Source organism: Lissotriton vulgaris, chromosome 2_1 (assembly GCF_964263255.1).
Source record: "Lissotriton vulgaris chromosome 2_1, aLisVul1.2, whole genome shotgun sequence".
Lineage (NCBI taxonomy): Eukaryota > Metazoa > Chordata > Amphibia > Caudata > Salamandridae > Lissotriton > Lissotriton vulgaris.
The window spans coordinates 1168660025-1168676415 of record NC_141687.1 but is presented as its reverse complement, the minus strand read 5'-3'; the positions used below and the strand labels follow the sequence as shown (position 1 = coordinate 1168676415).

General features: G+C 44.3%; 1 long non-coding RNA gene across 1 annotated transcript in view; it reads left to right on the top strand.

Moving 5' to 3' along the window:
* Positions 1-14782, top strand: part of LOC147731754 (uncharacterized) — a 77431-nt gene extending 62649 nt beyond the window's left edge. The window contains exon 4 of the long non-coding RNA XR_015308653.1: positions 13385-14782. This is a non-coding gene — a long non-coding RNA (uncharacterized LOC147731754). The remainder of the gene's footprint in view (positions 1-13384) is intronic.
* Positions 14783-16391: the final 1609 nt, after the last annotated feature.

Below are 16391 nucleotides of genomic sequence, written 5' to 3'. Positions count from 1 at the left end.
AGTAGGGAATGGTGGAAAGACAATTGTAAAGCCTTGTCGGGTAAATATTTGGTACCCGTGTATTTCCAAATAGATTCCTTCGTTATCATGTAAATAGGTTCAGGTCATAGTGGGGTTAGTTCCTTCCTAAGATGGCCGCCACGATAGCCACTGAAGTCATTCAGAGTTTAGTACGTGAGGGCTAGTTGATGTGCGTCTCGCGCAGCGTTCTAACTGCGCACTTCAACTGTTCGGGTTCCTGAGGTAACAGCCAGAGTCTTACGCTCCGTGTCAAGTATTCGTGACAGGAGTAGTTTAGTGATATTCTTGAGTCCGCTAATCTAGAGACTTGCCTAGAGAGAGTATCATCTGTCCAAGGTACTTTTGAGTGGATTCTTGGAAGTTCGTGAAGAAACGTTCTTCCGTCTGCTGCAGTGACTGAGACTTCGTTCATCTCCTTCCGTCTTCGTCGTGGGAGCCAGTTCACTCTGCTGAAGCTCGTCAGAGGACTTCTTCACAGAAGGTTCAACGGACTCCACCAACCTCTTGCAGAGCGTGCGAGAGGAACAGTAAGCCAGCGACTGCTTTCCCCTTCTCCCCCATTGTCGGCGAACTTGTGCTGAACAGCTATTCCCTTCTTGCGCTTAACCTGTTCTTTCCTCCCCTTTTGCCTACCTTGTTCCTTTTTGCGCGCTTCATTCCATTCAGCATTGGAATCCTTGGAGTCGCATGTTCACTGCAAGACATTAACAGATACAAACAGAACCCCAGTTGGGGCTAATACAGAAAGCTTACAGGTAAAGAAGGAGGGAGAGAGTTTAGTTCCTGGGTTGTAGATTTTTTCCGTAAGGAACATCTAGTAATGTTAGTCTTTGTCCTGCAGGCATGAAGCTCTCTGAATGTACCTACACATCTTAAAGAAGAGTAGCTATACCTTTGGGAACTACTGGTAGGATAAGATTCATTATTTACATAGAGTGAGAAAGTTGGTAGGTAGAAGTTGTTGTTTATTCTCTTTCCCCCCCCCTGTTCTGTGCATTAGGCATCTACAGAAACCGAAGTCCAGGTCAAGAGTGATCTACCCAATCGGTGAAGGTGCCAGAAGCTCTCAAGGTGTCTCTTCTCTGTCCACTTCCCCTTTCCCTGTCACTAGTGCGTTCGCCCATGTGGCGGAGTCACTGGTGGAAGGGTGATCGGGTACAGCATTACTGCCTCTGCGAAGATTGGAGCCTTCTGACAGATTGAAGTGCCCAAGTATTCACTTCGCCCAGGCAGTATGGTGGAGGGCTTAAATCTAAAGGAACTGGGAGACATGTTAGCGGGTATCCAGAGAGAGTTAGGAGCAGTAAGAGAGGAAAATAAAAGTTTAAAATTAGAACTGGAGGCTTCCAGGCAAGAAAATAGAGTGTTAGCTCAGAAGATGGATGGGTTAGTAATGGGAAATCCTGTTCAGGGTCCTTCTTCGTCCCACACCAGTTCTGTAAGTTCAGATCCTAAATCAGTAGCTCAGGTAATACATTCAGTCTCCCCTTTAATTCCTTTGGCAGCTCCCGAGAGATTCTCGGGGGATCCGCAAAAGGCCCAACTCTTTTTAACTCAATGCTCCCTTCATTTCATGTGCCGCCCAACCCTTTTTCCCGATGCCCAATCCAGAGTAGCATTTATTTTGTCCTATCTTAGTGGGGATGCTGCCAATTGGGCAATGCCCTTGGTGAGCGAAGATGACCCAATCCTTTGTGATTTTGTTAAGTTCAAAGCTGAGTTCCTCAGAATTTTTGACAGGAGAAGGATTTCTCAGGCCACTGATAATGAGCTGCTTGAATTGCGTCAGGGTTCTAAAGATTTGCTATCATATCTGACGCAGTTTAATAAGTTAATTGTGGAAACCAACTGGCCGGAGGAGAAACGAGCTGCCTTATTTTATCGAGGACTGAAAGATGAGATTAAAGATACTTTAGCCCAAGTTCCAAACCGGCCCACTGAACTGTCTGCATTGGTGGATTTAGTTTTGGAGTTGGATTTTCGTAATTCAGAGCGTAGAGGGGAAAGAAGAAAAGATTGGAGAGTAAATGTTCCTCGATTCGATCGGGCTCGGTTCGAGAAAGGTTCCGGAGGGAGTAATGAAGCAGAACCCATGCAAATTGGAGCCGTCCGTGGGCCCTTGAGCAAAGAGGAGAAGGAGGATCGGCGTTTGAAGAAATTGTGCCTTTATTGTGGGACCGCTGGCCACTTTGTAAAGGATTGTCCTAAGCGCCCCAGAATACCGTTTAAGGGAAACGAGGGGGGCCATCAGTAGGCGGAGTCGCTCTGGTGGTGCAGGAGAACAAGACGACTCCGGATCCGCATTTAATCCTAAACACTCTTCAGTCGTGTATCCCACATGTAATCCTTCACATGACCTTAAAATTCCGTGGACGACAGATTTCTGGAGTGGCTATTATGTTGGACTCTGGGGCCACAGGAAATTTCTGTGACATAAGGTATGCGCGAAGCATGGGAATTCAAGCCATAAAGAAAGAAAGACCCGAGCCAGTGAGAGCCGTTGACGGAACCAATTTATCATCTGGGCCAATTATCAGTCATACGGAAGAATTGGAACTGATTCAATCGGATGGGCATCGAGAAGTGATGCAATTCAATTTAATAGACGCCCCTCAGTTCCAATTGATTTTGGGTCTACCTTGGCTGACTCTACACAATCCAACCATTGATTGGACGAATCGAACTGTCAGTATGCAGTCAAGCTTTTGTCAGGAACATTGTTATGGGCCCCAAGAACACTCCGAGGAGAACTCCCTTGCTTCTTTACTATCGTATGGAGGTCAGTCAGTCTGTGTAATTAATGCTGGAGAAATTCCTCCCGAATATCAGGATTTGAAGATGGTTTTTAGTGAACGGGAAGCGGAGGTGTTACCACCACATCGTTCCTACGATTGTACGATTGATCTGGTTCCAGGAGCAGTACTGCCTTGCAGTCGGATTTATGCTCTGACCGAAGCTGAAAATAATCACCTCAAGGAGTATCTGGATCGATATCTGGCCAATGGGTTCATCAGACCATCGCAGTCCCCGGTATCCTCCCCGTTATTCTTTATTCCAAAGAAGCAAGAAGGCAGTCTGAGAACCTGCATTGATTATCGCGCCTTGAATTTAGTAACAATCAAAAATCGATACCCTTTGCCTTTAATTTCAGTTCTTCTGGATCAACTCAAAGAAGCACAGATTTTCACCAAGCTTGACTTACGAGGGGCGTACCACTTGGTGCGGATGAAAGAGGGGCACGAGTGGAAGACGGCCTTTCGTACCAAATTTGGCCTCTTTGAATATTGCGTGATGCCCTTTGGGTTGTGTAATGCACCTGCTGTGTTTCAGCATTTCATAAATGACATTCTGAGTGATTTGATTGACAAGGTGGCGATAGTTTATCTGGACGACATTTTGATCTACTCTCAGAATACCCGAGACCATCCTAAGCACGTCAGAATGGTGTTGGAGCGTTTGAGAACACATCATTTATATGTAAAACTGGAAAAATGCGTTTTTCATGCTACCACGGTGGAGTTTCTAGGATTCATCCTTTCTCCACATGGAATCACCATGGATCAAGGAAAAGTGCAAGCCGTCAAGGATTGGCCAGAACCACGGAGTGTCAAGGAGATACAGCGATTTTTGGGATTCGCAAACTTTTATCGGCGCTTCATCCAGAGTTTTTCACACTTGATTGCACCCATCACTCGTTTACTAAAGAAAGGTGTGCAGTTCGAGTGGACCAGAGCAGCTGCTCAGGCTTTTAGTCATCTCAAAGAAAGATTTGTGTCTGCTCCTATTCTTTTGCATGCCAACCCGGAAGAACCCTTCTTTGTAGAAGCAGATGCGTCAGATCAGGCTATCGGAGGAGTTCTCTCGCAACGACATTCCCAGACTGGTCAGTTGCATCCGGTAGCATATCGCTCTAGAAAATTAAATCCAGCAGAACTGAATTACACCATTGCAGAAAAGGAATTGCTAGCGGTTAAGGATGCCTTTGAGGACTGGAGGCATTATCTGCTGGGGGCTAAACATACTGTGACAGTGTTTACTGATCACAAGAATCTACAATTCTTGAAATCTGCAAAGACCCTCACTCCTCGACAGTTACGCTGGTCCTTGTACTTTGCAGATTTTGATTTTGTGCTCACTTTTCGCCCTGGAACAAAGAATGGGAAGGCGGATGCGCTTTCTCGCTTGGATACAGACGACTGTGAACATCCTGTTGAACCTCAACCAATCATCCCAGAGACTAAAATCATTTGTGCTCTTTCTCTGAGTAACTTTCAAGAAGAGGTGCGGAAGGGATTATCTTCAGAAGAAATGCAGAAGTGGGTTCAATCGGGTGAGGGGAGAGAGTTAAACCAATGTTTACCCTACTACAAAGGAGCGTTGTATCTCCCGACAACTCCTCTCCAACAAAGAGCCTTGCAAAGCTGTCATGATCATCCTTTGGCCGGTCATAAAGGAGTTTCTAAGACTTTGGATTTAGTTCAGCGCTATTTTTGGTGGCCTGGGTTGTCCTCTCATGTCAAGCAATTTGTGCAGTCGTGTGAACTGTGTGCCAGGGGTAAACCTAGTCGGCAGGCTCCACAAGGATTACTGCAACCCCTTCCTACCCCGACCCATCCATGGCATACAGTCTCAATGGATTTGATTGTAGATTTGCCGGTCAGTAAGGGATTCGATACTATCCTGGTGATGGTGGATACTTTCACCAAGATGAGTCACTTTATTGCCATGTCCGGTACCCCTACTGCTCATGAACTAGCACAAGCTTTTAGTGAGAACATTGTAAAACTACATGGGGTTCCCAAGATTGTGGTTTCTGATCGAGGTCCCCAGTTCATCTCCCGTTTCTGGCAAGCCTATCTAAAGGGATTGGGGATTGAGAGAAGGTTGTCTACCAGCTATCACCCCGAGTCGGATGGACAGACGGAGAGAGTTAACCAAGAACTGGAACAGTACCTCCGTTTGTTTCTCCTTGAGAAGGGTGGTGACTGGTCAGATCACTTGTGGATGGCAGAATTCGCTAGTAATAATGCTAAAAGTGTTTCTACAGGTTACTCCCCTTTTTATTTGAATTCTGGACGCCACCCTAATCCATTCAGCCCTCAGGAGGATTTAGATGTCCCCGCAGTACAGACCTTGTTGACTAATATGTCCACTCTACATAAGTCTGCAGAAGAGAACTTGATCAAAGCTAAACAGGTCTACAAGAAAGGTGCAGATAGACATAGAAAACCTGCTCCGCAATATAAAGTAGGAGATCAGGTGTGGCTCTCTACAAAGAACCTTCATTTAAAAGGGAATAGAAAATTCCAACCAAGATTTGTGGGTCCCTATCCAGTTGAGCAGGTTATGGGTCCGGTGACAGTGAGGCTAAGGTTACCAGTTAAATTGGGGATCCATCCAGTCTTCCACGTCTCCTTACTAAAAAAGTCTAAGTCCAACATGAGGTTGGGTAAACCACCTGAACCCCTCCTTATTTCTGGTCACCCTGAGTACGAGGTTCATGACATTTTAGACTCCAAAAGCAAGAAAGGTAGGCTATTTTATCTGGTAGATTGGAAGGGGTATGGCCCTGAGGAAAGGTCGTGGGAACCAGCTGCCCAAATTCATGCTCCACGACTCATTAAGAGATTCCACGCACGGCAACCTCTCAAACCTGGACCGATAAATCGGTCTTTGAGAGGGGGTACTGTCAGGAATTTACAAATTGCATCTACCTATGTTCCAAGAGTAGGGAATGGTGGAAAGACAATTGTAAAGCCTTGTCGGGTAAATATTTGGTACCCGTGTATTTCCAAATAGATTCCTTCGTTATCATGTAAATAGGTTCAGGTCATAGTGGGGTTAGTTCCTTCCTAAGATGGCCGCCACGATAGCCACTGAAGTCATTCAGAGTTTAGTACGTGAGGGCTAGTTGATGTGCGTCTCGCGCAGCGTTCTAACTGCGCACTTCAACTGTTCGGGTTCCTGAGGTAACAGCCAGAGTCTTACGCTCCGTGTCAAGTATTCGTGACAGGAGTAGTTTAGTGATATTCTTGAGTCCGCTAATCTAGAGACTTGCCTAGAGAGAGTATCATCTGTCCAAGGTACTTTTGAGTGGATTCTTGGAAGTTCGTGAAGATACGTTCTTCCGTCTGCTGCAGTGACTGAGACTTCGTTCATCTCCTTCCGTCTTCGTCGTGGGAGCCAGTTCACTCTGCTGAAGCTCGTCAGAGGACTTCTTCACAGAAGGTTCAACGGACTCCACCAACCTCTTGCAGAGCGTGCGAGAGGAACAGTAAGCCAGCGACTGCTTTCCCCTTCTCCCCCATTGTCGGCGAACTTGTGCGGAACAGCTATTCCCTTCTTGCGCTTAACCTGTTCTTTCCTCCCCCTTTTGCCTACCTTGTTCCTTTTTGCGCGCTTCATTCCATTCAGCATTGGAATCCTTGGAGTCGCATGTTCACTGCAAGACATTAACAGATACAAACAGAACCCCAGTTGGGGCTAATACAGAAAGCTTACAGGTAAAGAAGGAGGGAGAGAGTTTAGTTCCTGGGTTGTAGATTTTTTCCGTAAGGAACATCTAGTAATGTTAGTCTTTGTCCTGCAGGCATGAAGCTCTCTGAATGTACCTACACATCTTAAAGAAGAGTAGCTATACCTTTGGGAACTACTGGTAGGATAAGATTCATTATTTACATAGAGTGAGAAAGTTGGTAGGTAGAAGTTGTTGTTTATTCTCTTTCCCCCCCCCTGTTCTGTGCATTAGGCATCTACAGAAACCGAAGTCCAGGTCAAGAGTGATCTACCCAATCGGTGAAGGTGCCAGAAGCTCTCAAGGTGTCTCTTCTCTGTCCACTTCCCCTTTCCCTGTCACTAGTGCGTTCGCCCATGTGGCGGAGTCACTGGTGGAAGGGTGATCGGGTACAGCATCACTGCCTCTGCGAAGATTGGAGCCTTCTGACAGCGGGGGAGGTATAAGTACCCCTCCCCCCGCCCTGAAGAACCGGGTTTTAGAACCCAGCGGCCAGGGAAAACGCCCGATGTCTTAGAGTTCCCCTGCCTTGGCAAACAGAGACACGGGAAACTTCTCTGTGACGTCAAAGACCAAATTTATTGGCTGCAACCAGGAACAGAGGTCTACGAAGCACAACACGGGTGGTTCGCTAGAGACTGCACAAATTCATAGAGCGAAACATCGTCTTTTATGCCAAAAGTCACATTCCTGGCTAGCATCAGTTACATACAAACTGACCAATCAGATGATGACATTTCAAACATATCGCATGACGACAAACCCAATTTCCGTTGTCCAGCCCACCAGAAATGACAAGGCAAAATCCAATATTCCTGCTCGGACAGGCCGGACGGACCCATATTAAAAGGCCTCAACCCATATCAGAAATTGAGCTATAAAGGAAGGAACAGAAACAGATGAGAAGCAAGATAGAAGGGTGTGTGCATGTACCATAAACTCAGCAATGTCCTGCTCTTTGATCTCTATCTGACCAGCTGCCTAACAAGGAACTGCCTCAACGAGGTCAGCCTCGGGCAAGGGAGTCAGCTCGTTCAGGTCACACAAAAGTCAGCTAAAAGTGTACGTGTCCCAAGGACTCGTTCGGCCGTAGTCATCGGCCTATGTGAGGGCAACCACAAAATGGCTGCCGTACACAAAATGGAACCCGAAGGTTCGAACGAAATCCATGAATACGTAGTGTTTCCATTGATCGATTATGACGAAAACACTCGTACATGCCGCCCTCGTCATTTGCGGTCCGCTGATACCAAAATCGTCTAGATACGACGACTTTTATTGAACGGGTGCAGAATAACGGAACCTCAGCCCTCTCCTGTCCGGACGTGACGTCGGCCTAGGGGACCCTCGAGGATCCCGAACACTGGGAGGCTGACCCGTCGTGTGCCATCCTGTGGCACTAAGCGGGCCGCTCTCTTAGGGGGCCCTCCTGCATGGGCCCGGGGCAGCCCTGCATTATCTGTGCCCACTTTTTCTGTGACTCGTTGCTTCTTCTACCTACCTGACTTCCGTGTTGCCCCTGTCCTCCCACTCTCTGTTTTGTTTCCCACCACCCAGGACCTTCTTTTCTATCACCTGTTGCTTCTCCACCCCAACCCTTGCGCCCCCCCCCAGCTCGCACCCTCTATGTTGCCCTACCCGTGCCCTCCCTGTTGCTCCCCTGCCTATCATTCGAAAAAACTCTTTCAAGCATTTTTTTTCTTTTTATTTGCTGATCCAACTCAGATTGGTAAATAAAAAGGAAAAAAAGTGGCTGCATCCTTTTGTAGGTGTGCGCATGCGTGGTGTGCATGCCTGAAACATTTGAGATCTATTGGCTTTGCCAGGTCTTGCTTAGTTTTTCAGTCATCACAAACCTTAGCAGCAATGACATGCAGAAATACGTTTTTTTGTGAGAATAATGTTAGACTGTAAACTTTAGGATGTGCATGCAGTGAGACATATTAAACTGCTCTTTTGAAAACTGCTTGCATACGGTAGTAACTGTTCTGGGCTCAGATACCCTTTTGCTTTTGCTCGTGATGAATAAAACTGCAATAAAATAATAAAGAAAGAATGAACAACCCCCCCCCCCCCCCCCCTCCCCCCTTCCAGCTCTAGATGGCACCCACAGAGCAGCCCTTCGTGACTATGTTGGATAGAGTAGTTGCATAGTAAAGCTTTCCTGGGCCTTCATACAAACAAGGTAAAACTGCCCACCTACCCCGAGCGTGAGTTTTAAAAGACAGCCGTAGCAGAGGAGCCGTAGGCCCCTCACATCCATCGTACCCGATGCGACTGATACTCCCGTTTACTGCCAACCTCAACGGCAGTTCCGGTACTGGCACTGCACGCCGGTGCAGTACCGGTATTTACCAGGCACAAACCTTTCCTCATATGATGGGATTACGGCGCCCTCTAGTGGCTTTATCAGGTGTTACAGCAGCACATACCGCCTTCTTGTCCGGTGTCTTTTAGGGAAATAAGACACTGTTCTGAATCTAGCACACAGGGCATATTTACAGGATAGCATCACAAAAATTATGCTATCTTATCCTGCGCAAAAAGTTTTTTCCCTAATTTACTTTCCAGTGCAAACTTGTTTTGCGCTGAAAAGTACCCTGAAAGTAACGCCTAGCAGCATGAAGCACAGCTTTTGCGTTCCTTAGTGTCAAGGAGGCGTTGCATGGGCCTTCCCACGCTACCCCCTATTCCTTTTGACAGAAAACCCTATCTACAAACAATAGTAGACAGGGTTTAATGCCAAAAGTTAACGCCATTTAAAAGGTGGCTTTAAGAGAAGAAATGTTTTTATTTCTCTTTCTTTTCCGACTTTGCATGTGTGCTGTACAGACCAGCACACATGCAAAGAAGGAAACGTTTAAAAGTGTGTTTATGTATAGTATTTTGAACTGGAAGGCTACCCTCCCAGTACAAAACCTATGGTAGACTCGGTTATGCACTTGATGGCGCTACAGTGCCGGTGCTAGGGAGAGGGGAGGATATCACACTCTTCATATCTCTTGCCGCCATGCAATGCAGTTCACCATTTTTTTACTGATATGCTGTGTTCCATGACTTTTTTGAAAATCTGGGCCATAGCATTGTTGTGGTTTGATTGAGCGTGAGAGCCACTCCAAAAGCAGCAGAGTGGAAAGCTATGCTAATCATATCTCACAATTTGTTAACTAGACGCAAAGATAATTCTGTAATTTTCACTTCATGTCAATTCGAAGCACACATTGCTAAGAATTGTTGCCTTCTATTGAACACAGAAACAGACATCCGCCCCTACACACACATTTAGAAACAATTCCCAACAGAGTCTACTCCCACTTAAATACAGAGCCCAGTACCTAGAACAAGACTGCCTCTGTCACACACATCAAACTTCACAGAGTACCCCAAGCCCACAAGTACCCCTCACATGCAAACTTTTACCACCACACTAGAGCCGGATTCAGCTTATACATGTCAAGTCGCACATATCACCCTGGGGTCTCATGGCGCTAGCGTACGACTCCACTTCATACTCCACAAATGCAATTTATGTTATTCCTTAAAAAACATCCTCACAGAGCATTCTGCAAGGAGGAACCTCATACAATCCATGTCCAAGCACAGTGTACCCCTAAACACATGCATTCAGAGCCCTAGCTCTTATCACAGATCATATATACTCCCCACACAACAGCGGCTCCTGTATAAGGGCACAGGGGCTGCGCCCCTACTCCTTTTATGCTTCTTAATATAAGCTTATTTAAATAAACAACCTTCTGGGCCTGCGTGAGCATGTACCTGTTTGAGCACTGCTAGGGCTTATTCACGCACAGCCCTTGTCTCATTTCTCCACATTTCCCTAGAGCGCAGCTTAAAAACAGCCTTAGGCATTTTGTGTCCAAGCCCGGGCTGGTCAAGTCTGCATGCCACTCAGCAGTAGTTACTCCACCTTTTACCATCTCCCCACAGGGTGAGGTGTGGCCCGCAAGCTTCGCCGACCACACCCACCCTGTGATGTGATGCGAAAGGGTGGACTTGTGAAGAATGCGAAAGACGCCACAGACAAACATATTTAGTCAGTGTGCGGTGTCAGGTCACCTTTTATTTCATGTATTTCAAATCAGAAAAGGAGGCTCTTTATAACCTGTACGAGGACACGCATGAATCCTAGATTTGATCGTGCTGTGGTGACGTGACCTTTTTCCAGACACATGACCAGAAGAGCAGCTGCTTCAAAAAGAAAGACTAGTAAGTTGGGATAAGAGAGTAAAAATCTGTCCCTGCTTGTCTTTTTCTTTCCCTTTCTAACTGCTGCTCTCTCTTCTCTGCAGCACCAATGGGGTCAGCATTAAACCTTTTACTGCCACAACTACATGTGGTTGTTTTATCTCCAGTGCAGGCTATATTTGCTTTTTGCTGGGGCAGTGGGCAATCTAGATGGAATCTGCAGGGAGAATAGAACCAGCACTAGCAAAGTTATTGAATGTGGAGGTTTGACTGGGTGTGTACGTAAATGCGTTGACTGGTTATATCATTGGGTGAATGATAGTGGGAAGCTTGGTGGATATGAGTGGGTAGGTTATTGATGTAAGGGGCTGAACGTGAAGGAATGGCTGAATGTGTATAGAATAGTGTGTGTAGGTTAGTGAGTGATCTTGAGTAGTTGAGTAAGTAACTGAGTGGATGACTAGGCATGATACAGTGGGTAGATAAAAGCTCATTAAATCACCATGAATTGGCTGAAATATAACCTGCTGCCTACAATCATTTACAATCTCAGAGAGGGGGGTTTCAGCCCGTGGTGGGACTAGGTTTTCCCGTCACGAGGAGAATCCCAATGATGAAGCATGCCACCCATGATGAGTGAGGGATTTCGTCCTAAGAAAGGGACACTAAAATTCACCTTGGTTGTTATCTCTCTTCTTTGTGTTCATCTTAGACCCGAGGGTTTCATATAGTGTTACGGTTAAAGATTGGGGAGCTAACCCTCGCAGGCTTTAAAACGTTCTCCTTGGACCCTCCCTTTTGTGTGTAAATGATCTGTATTTGACCCCATGGTGTGAACTTTAGCTCCCCACTAAGCATTTCATCCTCTTAAGGTCGATAAAAAGATGAGTATTGAGTCGGTTATAAATTAATATAGTTTGATACCGTTCAACCTCGCCACTTTTGCAATCAGCAGCCGCCACTGTCTCCAAAGCATAACCACTCGTACACAGAAAATATGCTCTTACAGTCACCTTCTCACACAGTGAGCATATCCATTACTCTAACAGATGCACACACAGCCCCCACACACAAGCATATCCAGAAAAGGACAGCTTTCACACATTGCATCCCTCAAACCACCCTTATATATAGAACACATACATCACTGAGCATCCACGCAGCACCAACTCACACACAGAAATTACCATTCCACAGAACACACACACACTAAGAACCTTCACAGTGCATAGGCATGGAGTGCATCCACTGAGCAAGAAGTGCTCACATACCATGACTTCTTTCCACAGAGGGTAGGCAATTACAGAGCATCTGGGTCCGAAACATAATAGTGCCCAGTACAGAAAACGCAGACCCCCCTCATGCAAACCAATCCTTTTATCTGTATTTATCCATATTTATTTTTTGCTTAGTGGAAAAAAATTAAGCTGATCTGGGTATATTTCCACATTTATTAAACCGAAAATGTTTACTTATGTTTGAATGTCCAATGGATTTTAGCCATGTACAGTAAGATGCAGATATTTGAAACCATTTGCATTGCAGCACAGTTTTAACAGCTGTACTGCTGCAGTTATTTAAGCTTCATTAGGAAATCTTTTAAACATTTTTTAACTCCCCTCCCTGCCAGTCTATACAGTTATTTACCTAGGACTCATGATTAGGCTCCCTGTTTAATGTATTTTTTTCTTCCCATTTGTGTCTTTATTTTTCCATAGCTCTTCTTTGGCCAGCTTACTGGCATTTATCCATATTTATTGTGTGTTTTGAGAATAAATGGAGCCGTAAAATGGTACATTTCCCAAAAATGTTAACCAATGAGCATGCAGTCATACTTTCATGCCTGTTGCTTTCTAGCAAATTAGGCAATCGAATATAAAAAAACATTACACCCACAGCTAAATACTCCCAGTATACTTCATATATAATTTAACATATACTTGTACTTAAGGAAATCCTATTCTATTTTTTAACTCCCCCTGCTGCCTGTCTGCTCAGCTGTTGTCTTGGAATACAAGAAAGGCAGCATCGAGAGTCAATCACAAGAAGCCCCATTTCCAGTGATTTTTAGACTTTTAAAAATACACCAGACAGGAAGCACATTTTTTCTGTTTATATTTATCTGTAAAAATAAGTAAAAACTGAAAACTGTGAGCCTTATTCATGACTGACAGTAGTGAGAGTTATCCAAATGAAAACCTATTTTGCCCATTTATTCCCCTGCCCCTAAACAAAAAATATAGACAGTAAATAGATGTTTTTCTGCCTGTACTTATCTGCAAAAACTGAAAACTCTGAGCCTTAATTGTAAAACGGGATTACTAGTCCCAGAAGAAAACCTGGACTGGAGCAGCACATCATGCACAGACCTAGGATACCTGTACACCACATGCGGATGCTCAAACACACACACCCCTCCTCCAAGCATGGCAAAGTCAATTGGGGTTGCCTTTATAATGCAAACACCAGGCTGTTTGGTTTGCCAGTGTTTGCAAAGTCTTGTTTAAAAAAAGTAAAAGAAAAAATCTAAATACTAGTGGAAAAGCAAATGCACACTTATGGTATCGCAAAACGGTACATTGAATACATTGTTTTCAATCTTCATAAATGGCATGGTTTATTTTTCAATTACTTTTCACACAGAAATCTCTGAACCAGCGGTCGAAGTGCATTAAAAAAAAGTACAGGAACAGTGTGATCCTGAGTCAACCGGATGTGGAATCAGCGATCAAAGGTCTGGCTAAAAAAGAACAAAGTATTCTTTAACGATTTTTTTGGTCTTTCGCCCTCAAGTAACTGCATGTAAAATAACACACATCTTAAATTAAAAACAGAAGCAAGTTAAACTAATCAGTGAGAGAATCACTATTTTATGTTTTGAAAACTCTATAGGTTAATGCAATCACAGCAGATATTTGTGTAACCAGAGAGCCACAGAATTGATTTCTGGTTGGTGCAGTGGGGAATAATATTGCGTGTTTTTAGTGTTACGAGGTCCCAGCCTGTGACAAAAAGAATCTTGAATATGTATGTCATTATTTTAAACTTGCATTACACACAATATAAGATAGTCTGCCACAGAGAGCACATAAGACTTCAGTGTAATATAAAAAAGTGTTTCTAAACATTAAAATCTGAGTAATGTTTAGACTGTAAACAGTGCAAACAGTTTTATAAATGCTCAATAAAAGCACTCTCTCCACAGCTCATTAGGTCACCTTACAATACCTCCCAAAAAGAATACTCTTCTTTCGGGCCCCCTGGGGGGGAGAGGGGCTGCGGCTGAGCTGTTCGCTAGGACCGGTTTCGGCCGATTTTGTTACAGGGGGCTGATATTGCTCGCAAGCATCCTTTACATTTGCAGATTAAGTAAATGCACACATTTACATTTCTTTCACGCAGAAGATACAGTGGCAAGAAGGACTTTTTCTTATTCAACTGTCTGTCCCTCCCTAAGCCTCACAGCACAGGAGACTCTCTCCCCTCCACTTCAGCTGAGGCATCTCGAATGTTGGAATTTACCGCACACGTGGTAGCTTTTGAACATAACCTAGGGAAACTATTTTGGTTGAATAAAAAAATTATGAGCATGTCGGGACCCTTTAACCCACCCACTTTGACCTCTACTCTGAAAAGAATGTAAAAAGAATAAAGAAGTGTCAAAATGTCAAAATGTAAAGGGAGACACTTTTCAAGGTCTGATTTACTTTCCACAGGATTCAGCAATATTGTCCTCTCTAGCCCTGGGAGCAGATTTATGGGCCTCTAGGAGAAGTGTCTTGCTAAGTACACCTTCAACTTTAGAAGTACAGCAGATGGCCATTCTCATGGTGCCATAAAAGCATTTGTATGCTGAAGCTTGGGTTTTCATGCAATATGTGAAATGAAGGAGCTAAAATGAAAAAATCTACCCTTGAAGTCTGCTCTTCAGCCATACCCCAGCAAAAATATCCCTGCGGCTGCACTTTTAAGGACAGTCTGAGAGTGGCGGGGAGCAACACAGTTTTAGGTGGAGGAGTATTAGAGAGGGAAACAGCACACAAGAAAGAACGCAACAAAGCACAAGCACTCTATGGAGTACTGAAAGAAAAAGTAGTTGTTCCCTAAATTTGAGCACTGGAAGTATACAAGCAAGCCAATCAAAAGACTGGCAAAGAGGCCATGCTCCAGGAGAAGGACAAACACAAGAAGAGGAAGGCTAGCTGTTGAATATGATGTAAGCAAATGAGAGTGACAATAAAGTCAACCAATGGTAAGCATGGAGCAGACTATAAGCCCACTGTAAATTCACAGTAGGTCCTTCGCAACCAGAGAGCGGGCATTGGCTGGCTGGCGATACCTAAAACCCAGTCTTATAAAAATGCACATATGGTGAGCCACCAAAAACAAACTCTCCATCCATCTGACAAGACAGTTTTTATGGTCTAGCATCCTTCATGTCCATGGCTTTTACTTTGGCGCTCTCTTCTCTTACACTTCAGATCTGACAAACATTGAGGATGGCCCTAAACTTGCCTGTTCTTAAAGTCCACCCCATCTGAAATCCATCTCCCCAATCCCACCTCAAGTGTGTGTATGTGTGTCTCTCTCTCTTTTCGGTGGATAGCCAACCTCTCTTGTATAAATCACTTTCTCTGTGGCCTGGTGGCATGGAGGTCACTATGTAAAATCGAAAATATTCGTACATAATAATCTTGTGCAGAACCTTCCACCAACACTACTACTTCTCACTCACTAAAAGACACACACTCATGTGTCTCTACTATAGAAACAGCGTGGGGTTATATATTAAAGTTTGCACAAGCATTGACGTGGTCCAAAGCATAGCAAAGAAATGTAAGATTATGATTAAGATTAGGGCTACTGGTTTTATAGTTTTTTTTTTTTACATTTCTGTCTTTATTTATTGTTTGCTAATTTTCTAATTTTATCTGTATTTACCCATATCCATATTTATTTTTGGTTATGGGAACAAAATGAAGCTGAAACTGGTTTATTTCCACATGTATTTAACCAATAACTATGCAATCATTCTTGAATGCTATCTGGGTTTCAGTGATGTGAACACCCGCAGAAGACAGATCGATGCACTTATATCAAAATATGCAGATTTCAGTATCAACCTTGTGCATATCTACTTCTGTTTAAGCCTCTTTACCAAAACTCCTTTCTTTTTTTTAACCCCTTTAGCTATCAATCCATACAGCCATTGGCCTGGCAGTCATGACAAAGAGTATTTAGAATCACTCCAGGGGCAACCCAATTTCCGTTTTTATCCACATTTAAAAATAAATACAGACAAGACAATAAACGGTTTCTGTCTGTATTTATCAGTAAAAATCAGTAAAAACGGTAAACTGTGAGCCTTACTTGAGATTATAAATTGTGTGCGCCCAGCACAAACTGCACAGTGTTGCACTAATGCCTGTCCAACCATTAGTAAATCTAGGCTTTTGTGTTTCGTTGCCCTTTCGTATCAAACACACTAAGATGCATATATTTTCTTATAAACACACAAACCTTCTCATGTGACTCAGTGCTTTAAAGGGCCGGTCCTCACTGGTACTAAGTACCTACACTTCTGAATTTTCTGTCCTTGAGTACTGAAACTTCTCCTTTGCCAAAGAGAGTACTGGTAGTCATTGGGCAG